The sequence below is a fragment of the Vicia villosa genome, unplaced genomic scaffold (assembly GCF_029867415.1).
Source record: "Vicia villosa cultivar HV-30 ecotype Madison, WI unplaced genomic scaffold, Vvil1.0 ctg.000251F_1_1, whole genome shotgun sequence".
NCBI lineage: Eukaryota > Viridiplantae > Streptophyta > Magnoliopsida > Fabales > Fabaceae > Vicia > Vicia villosa.
Window position 1 is genome coordinate 36,022 of NW_026705104.1, and position 6,773 is coordinate 42,794.

Genomic DNA, 6,773 nt, shown 5'->3' on the forward strand with positions numbered 1-6,773 from the left:
GACCCAAGAGGGAAGTGTATGAAGGGTTTATATCCATAACGTAGAAGGCAATGTAGAACATGTGAGGACCAATCAAGACAGGCAGATCAATTTCTCCTTCTACGGACCTTCTAGAACCATCAAATGCTCTAACACTCATAGTGCATGGTCTCATCATAATCCCATCCATACTCAGCTTAAACAAAGTGGCCTTGGGCATCACATTAAGAGAAGAAGCTGTATCAATCAGAACTCGAGACAACACAACATCCAGACACTTGACGGAGATATGCAATGCTTTGTTGTGTGCTCTACCCTCGGGTGGAAGTTCTTCATCACAAAAACCCAAGCAGTTACCAGCAGAAATGTTGGTCACAACCCCTTCAAACTGAGGCACGGTAATGTCTTGAGTCATATGAGCGGAAGCCAGAACTTTCATCAGAGCATCACGATGAGCTTCCGAGTGCACCAAAAGGGACAAGATAGAAATTTTAGCTTGGGTTTGGTCAAGTTGATCAATCACCTTGTAGTCACTTTTCTTAATGATTCTCAGAAGTTGCTCAGCATCTTGTGCATTACGTGTTACAGGAGGGTCGACAACAACTTGCTTTCCCTTTGCTTGTGCGTTAGCGTCCTTATTGGTCTCTTTACGAAGCGGAGGAGGGGCAGCAAAGATCCGACCACTACAGGTAATGCCACCAGTGCCAGCAATATTTGTGATGCTCGAATTACCCACTGGAGGACAATCATACTTCTTCCCTCGAATATACACAACATTATAACTCCAAGGAACAACCTTAGAATCATTCCCAAGAGAGGGAACGAGAGATGAGGTTGAAGGAGTTACAGGAGCATTTGGAACCTGAATAACCATTGGAGTTCTCGGAGCTCGAATGGTCAATGGAGCACTCGGATCACGAATAACCAGCGGGGTCTTTGGTGCTTGAATGGCCAAAGGCGTGCTCTGAGTTTTTGAGGCCTCAGCAGGATGGTAAGGGATTTCTAGGATGGCCACATCTTCAATAGGAACGACCCTTTCCACTCTAAGAACACCGTCGTCCATTAGTTTCTGAATTTCTTCTTTCAACCTAGCGCACTCCTGAGGATTAGAAGAACACTGCAAACAGTAGTCATGTAGCTCACACAAAACCTTTTGTTGCAAAAGATGTTCTCTGATAGTTGCTAGCGACATCTTAATCTCACTAACATCATTCACCATGATCTGATCATCACATAACTCAATAGCATTGGTCGCACCAGCATGAGGAGGCATAGGGTTATTCTGCACGTTGGGACCAGTAGGAGTGAATGAGATAAGCTTGTCATCAAGAAGATCCTGAACCTTTAACTTGAATGCTCTACACTTTTCAATAGTATGGCCCGGGGCTCCTGAATGAAATTCACAACGAGCATTAACATCATAACCAGGAGGGAAAGGGCTAGGTGGAGGTCCAAGCTCACGGAGCTGTACCAATTGACCAGCAAGCAACTGAGGGAGAAGCTGAGCATATGACATCGGAACCGGATCGATACGCCTATCTTGGAATCTTGTTCTTTGCGGGCCCCTTTGACCTTGAGGCCTAGGGTTCTGTTGACGATTCTGAGGAGCAGCAGCTTGTTGTTGCGGTACGAAAGGCTGTTGGGGTGCCATCCATGGTTGTGGAAGAGCAGCAGCATATGCTTGAGGGACATATGGACCAGGAACAGCATAAGGCATCGGATAATAAGGAGGTGGAACAGCAGAATATGCAGGAGCTCGGCCTTGGTCAACAGAAGCGGTGCTAGTTTCACCTTCCTTCTTCTTCACAAACCCAGAATACGGCTTCTTACCATTACCACTTGAGGTGCTAGGATTAGTAACACCTTGAATGGTAACGGCTTTGACACAGTTCTCAACCCTCTCACCAATGATGACCACATCCGAAAAGGAAGGAGAAGTATTACTAACCATGTGCTGAAGATACGGCCCTTTCAGAGTTCCCATAAACAGATAAATCAATTCTCGGTCCAATAAGGGAGGTTGAACTCGAGCAGCAAGTTCACGCCATCTCTGGGCGTATTCCTTAAAGGACTCTTCAGATTTCTGTGACATATTCTGCAGCTGGGCACGGCTAGGAGCCATAGCAGTATTGTAGTGGTATTGTTTCAAGAAGGCATCAACAAGTTCTCCCCAAGTACTGACATTAGACCTCTCGAGTTTCATATACCACTCCAACGGGGCTCCAGTGAGACTATCCTGGAAGAAATGCATAAGCAGAGGTTCGTTCTCAGCGTGAGCACCATCTTACGGCAGTAGGAACGAATGTGAGTCTCTGGGCAGGTAACTCCCTTGTACTTATCAAAATCTGGCACCTTGAACTTCGGGGGAATAACAATCCCAGGTACCAAGCACATAGCAGCGGTGTCGAAACTTGAAGTTTTAGCAACCTCAACAGCCTTAAGACGTTCTTCAAGAGCTTGGTACATCTTAGTAGTCTCGGTCAACTCAGCAGTGAGATCATGTTCAAGATCAATAACCTCATGGTGGTCGTCCACTACTTTAAGTGTCTCATTAATAGGAGTCTCTTTAGTTTTCGTCCCTCCGTCGATAGAAGTGGTAGGAACATCCTTGACCAAACTAGCGACGCTCTTTCTGAGTTCATCCTGTCCTTGAACAACGGCATGGAGAGTCTCCATAAGTTGGGCCATTCTTTCCCCCATAACATCCATATCCCTACGGAGGGCAGCTTGATTCTGTTCAAATTGTTCCATGATTCTCTTCTCGTTGTTTCTGGTGCGGTAAGGATGTAAGGAAGTCAGCTTTGTTGTTGAAGCAGAAATCTGTTGCTGAAAGGGACCCCAATTAGTTTCTTGTACAATAACCTGAAAAATGCAATGTGATAATGTGAATGTATGAGTGCATGTGTGCGTATGACGTGATGTGCCATTTTCAGAGTATCCAAGGTTTAATATTGATCCAGAATAGCTAACAATGTGACAAAAGATAAGTATCAAGAGAAACTAGTTCTTTTTATTCATAACAGAAATTTAAACTTGGGCAAGCCATACATCAACAAGATAGTTCAACAAGGGAAATAAAAGACCCCATCCAACAAGTCTGGTGGTGGTCGAAACATACAGACTCAAACATCAATCCATCTGAATATAAAACAGAGGTCCTCCTTGTCTGAAGTGCTCGTCGCTCCACTTCTTAGTTTCATCAAACAGTTTCTTGGTTGCTTCTCGATCTCTTCCTTTAAGAAGGCTTTGAATCACCTCATCTTTGCGAAACAAATGCCCATCTAGCTTCTTGCAGCACTCCCTGAGTTCGTCACATCCTTTGCATTCTGGGAGATAATCCTTCTCAGATACGTCCTCCATACCCATCATTCGATCTATGAGCTTGGCATTTTCTTCTGTTAGTCGAGTATTACGGAGGTGACTTCCTTTCAGTTGAGTCTCAATTGCCATTCTTTTAGTGGTCTCTTCTTCCAGATTCTTTTTCAGATTCTTCACTTCAACTCTAGCATCCCTTTCTATCTTGAGCTTATAAGCTTTCAAGTCTTCTCGGTACTCTCGCTTGAGTTTCTCTTCTGCCTCTTTCATGGCCCTTTTTAGGATCTTCTGGTGATCCTCGACAATAACAGTAGTATCTCTTTCACCTTTTTCCGTTCTAGCCCTCTTTTGAACTCTGGAAGATCCTCCCTTCAGCATTTTGGCTTCGTGTGTCAACTCAACTCTTTTCTGGTCCACAAGACAATGTTTCTGTTGCGCATCTGACTTCTTTTCGTGCAATTGGGTGCATTCCATATCTACCTGGATACGATTCTCAGCAGGCATAGTGGCAATTGGAATCTTAGGTGGTTGCTTGTACAATGGGTTAACCTTCGGGAAAGGCAACAGGCGATCTTTAACTCTATTTTCAACCCAATCTGTGTAGGCTTGTTTGGCAACGGCATTCTTTTCACCTAGAGAAATCTGATCATTTGTATGGATGCTATTCCAGGCACTCCTCACTTTTTCTAGACCCTTTGGATCGGTTCCCTTTTCAAAGCAAACGGATTCGAATATCTCTTTGTCCAAAGGCTTGTCTTCAAGTGCAAAACCCAACTGACGGAGCGCTAGCTTAGGATTATAATTGATAACACCTTTTGTTCCTATGAGAGGGACGTTGTCAAAAGTACCACAGCTAGTTATAACTTTCTCCACGTCCATTCCAGTGGGACACCAGACAATGTCATTTACGGTAAGCCCCATGATCCTTTGAGGCCATTTCTGAGTAGAAGTAATGAAAGGACCACTTGTAGGTAGGTGGGACTTAAACCAGGTGTATAACAACGGCAAACAATTTCTTTTGGCTCCCCCTTTCCCATATCGAGAGTGAATGGAATAGTACATATCGGCTAGCAAAGTAGGGATCAGATTCTTATCCACGAAAAGACATATAGCGGCCAGATCAACGAACTTGTGAATGTTAGGGAACATCACGATCCCATAAATCAAAACGGCCAGAAGGGCGTTGAAAGCTTCCCACAACTTTTTGTTAGCCAATTCTTGAGCCTTTTCAATCAAGAAACTCATGTAGAAACCATGAGTGTTACCATTCTTCTTCCAATTTCCATGAACGTCTCCTATGCTCAAATAAAGAGTGTTGGCAATGTAGTCCAAATCAGGCTTCTCTGGGACACAAACGAAAGGAACCTTGTGTTGAATCTTGATATTGAGAAAGTGAGAGTACTCCTCGAGAGTGGGAGCCAACTGATAGCCTGAGAAGGTGAAACAACGCAAGTCAGGATCATAGAACTGGAGAAGAGTAGATAAAGCCCATTCGTCGACATGTGAGTACAAAAGAGTCAAGATGTTGTCGTAATTCTCAGTGAACACTGTTTTATTATGACCAGTAATCAATCCACCCAACTGCCCCAACTGAGTCATGCCCTCACGATGGAAACTGTAAGTGTGAGTACGCCTTGTAGTTTCTCTGGTAGCGGTCACGTTGTTAGCCATCCTGGATGAAAAGTAATAACCTCAGATACCCTGAAAAATGGCATGCATATGAGAAATAATACTATTTTCTTTTTTTTTTCTCTTTTTTTTTTCATTACATCTTTTCTTTTTTTTCTTTGGAAAATAAATATGCTATGATGAAAATGATGCAATGGAGATTCTCCCAATATGAGAGAGTTGTTGTGTCGTCTCTGAGCAGAATCACACGTCATAAGGTCAAAGGTTCGGCATAGGTGCCACACAGCCATAAGAACAATAGTCACCAACAGAGCAGAATAGTCACCAATGGTACCTGTCATGTATATCCCACCCCACTCACAGGTAAATCTAGGTCAAGGTAGGTCAAGAGGTCTCCAGCGTTAACAACTCTCCTGAAACACCATCATTGTTGCAAAAACATGCCAACAACGGTATCCCATTCGAGTCTCGGCTGGTCGTGGGTCTCATGATCGCAATCAACAGAACCTGACATTCTGTTGGCGTCATGACTATCCACTCTATCCTAGGTATCCTATGTGTCAACTCTGGCCTGGGTATTGGGCCTTTTACCTCATATAACATCCCACCCAACCTGCAAAACAAAGCAGAAAAATATGTGGTCCCCACGGGGACCCATAATATAGTCCAGATGCATGATATGCAAGCGGAAAATAGACATGATATGCAAGCATATATACAGGATATAAACATATAAAAAACAAATGAAGAAACACCCAATAAACGAAACAAACAAAGGCTAGGATCGACTCGCTAAGAATGGACCAGCAATAGGTCTAGCAACATCCCCAGCAGAGTCGCCAGCTGTCGCGCGCTCGCGAAAAAAGAACAGAGTCGCCACCAATATATTTATCCCATAAGGGAAAGGAATATCAGATAACCTAACAAAGGAAGGAACAGGGTCTTGCGACTAGAGAATCTAGGTACGGGAGTCGGTTACGCAAGGGGAAGGTATTAGCACCCCTCACACCCATCGTACTCGATGGTATCCACCTATGTTTGTTTCTATCTAAACGGTGTATAACTATGTCTATGTCTAAATGCGAAATGAATGCAAAATGTAGGGAAAATAAAGAATTGTACTCGCACGGGCCCTACCCCGCTGCCTACGTATCCTTTTCAGGAATTAGAGTTACCGTAGCTCGGCTCACGTTTTTCTGTTTGTTTTTGTGTTTTTTAATTGGGCGGAGTTAACGTTCGCGCTCTTGCATAAGGGGTCGCCTACGATGCGTACGAGCGGAAATAACAGTGCCCTTAGGTGCCAAAGAGGCAAAAGAAAAAGAAATGATTGGTTTGTGTCTTTTAGGGTAATTCCATGATGACGAGAACCCACTACAAGGTCTCGCATCACTTCCTTACTTTTGCTTTAAATCTGACCATTTATTAGTGTTTTAAGTGTTTTTGGTTGGTGTTTTTTATGGGGATTTTAACTTTGTGACTTAGATCATACCAAAAAGAGTTTTGTTTTGCGTATTTAGAGAATGCACATCGAGGCCTACGCCACAATCGTTTCTCTAAATAGCGGTTAAGAAATACATCGAGGCTTCACACCTCAATCATTTCTTCTCCGCTAGGTAAAGGAATACAAAAAGAAGTTCTTTTGTGAATATTTAGAGAATGCACATCGAGGCCTACGCCACAATCGTTTCTCTAAATAACGGCTAAGAAATACACCGAGGCCTCACACCTCAATCATTTCTTCTCCGCTAAGTAGAAAAGAACATACATCGGGGCCTACGCCCCAATCATTTCTTTCCTACTATGAAATATAGTAACGGTATGATCTTCATCGATATTTATTAAGTATTTTA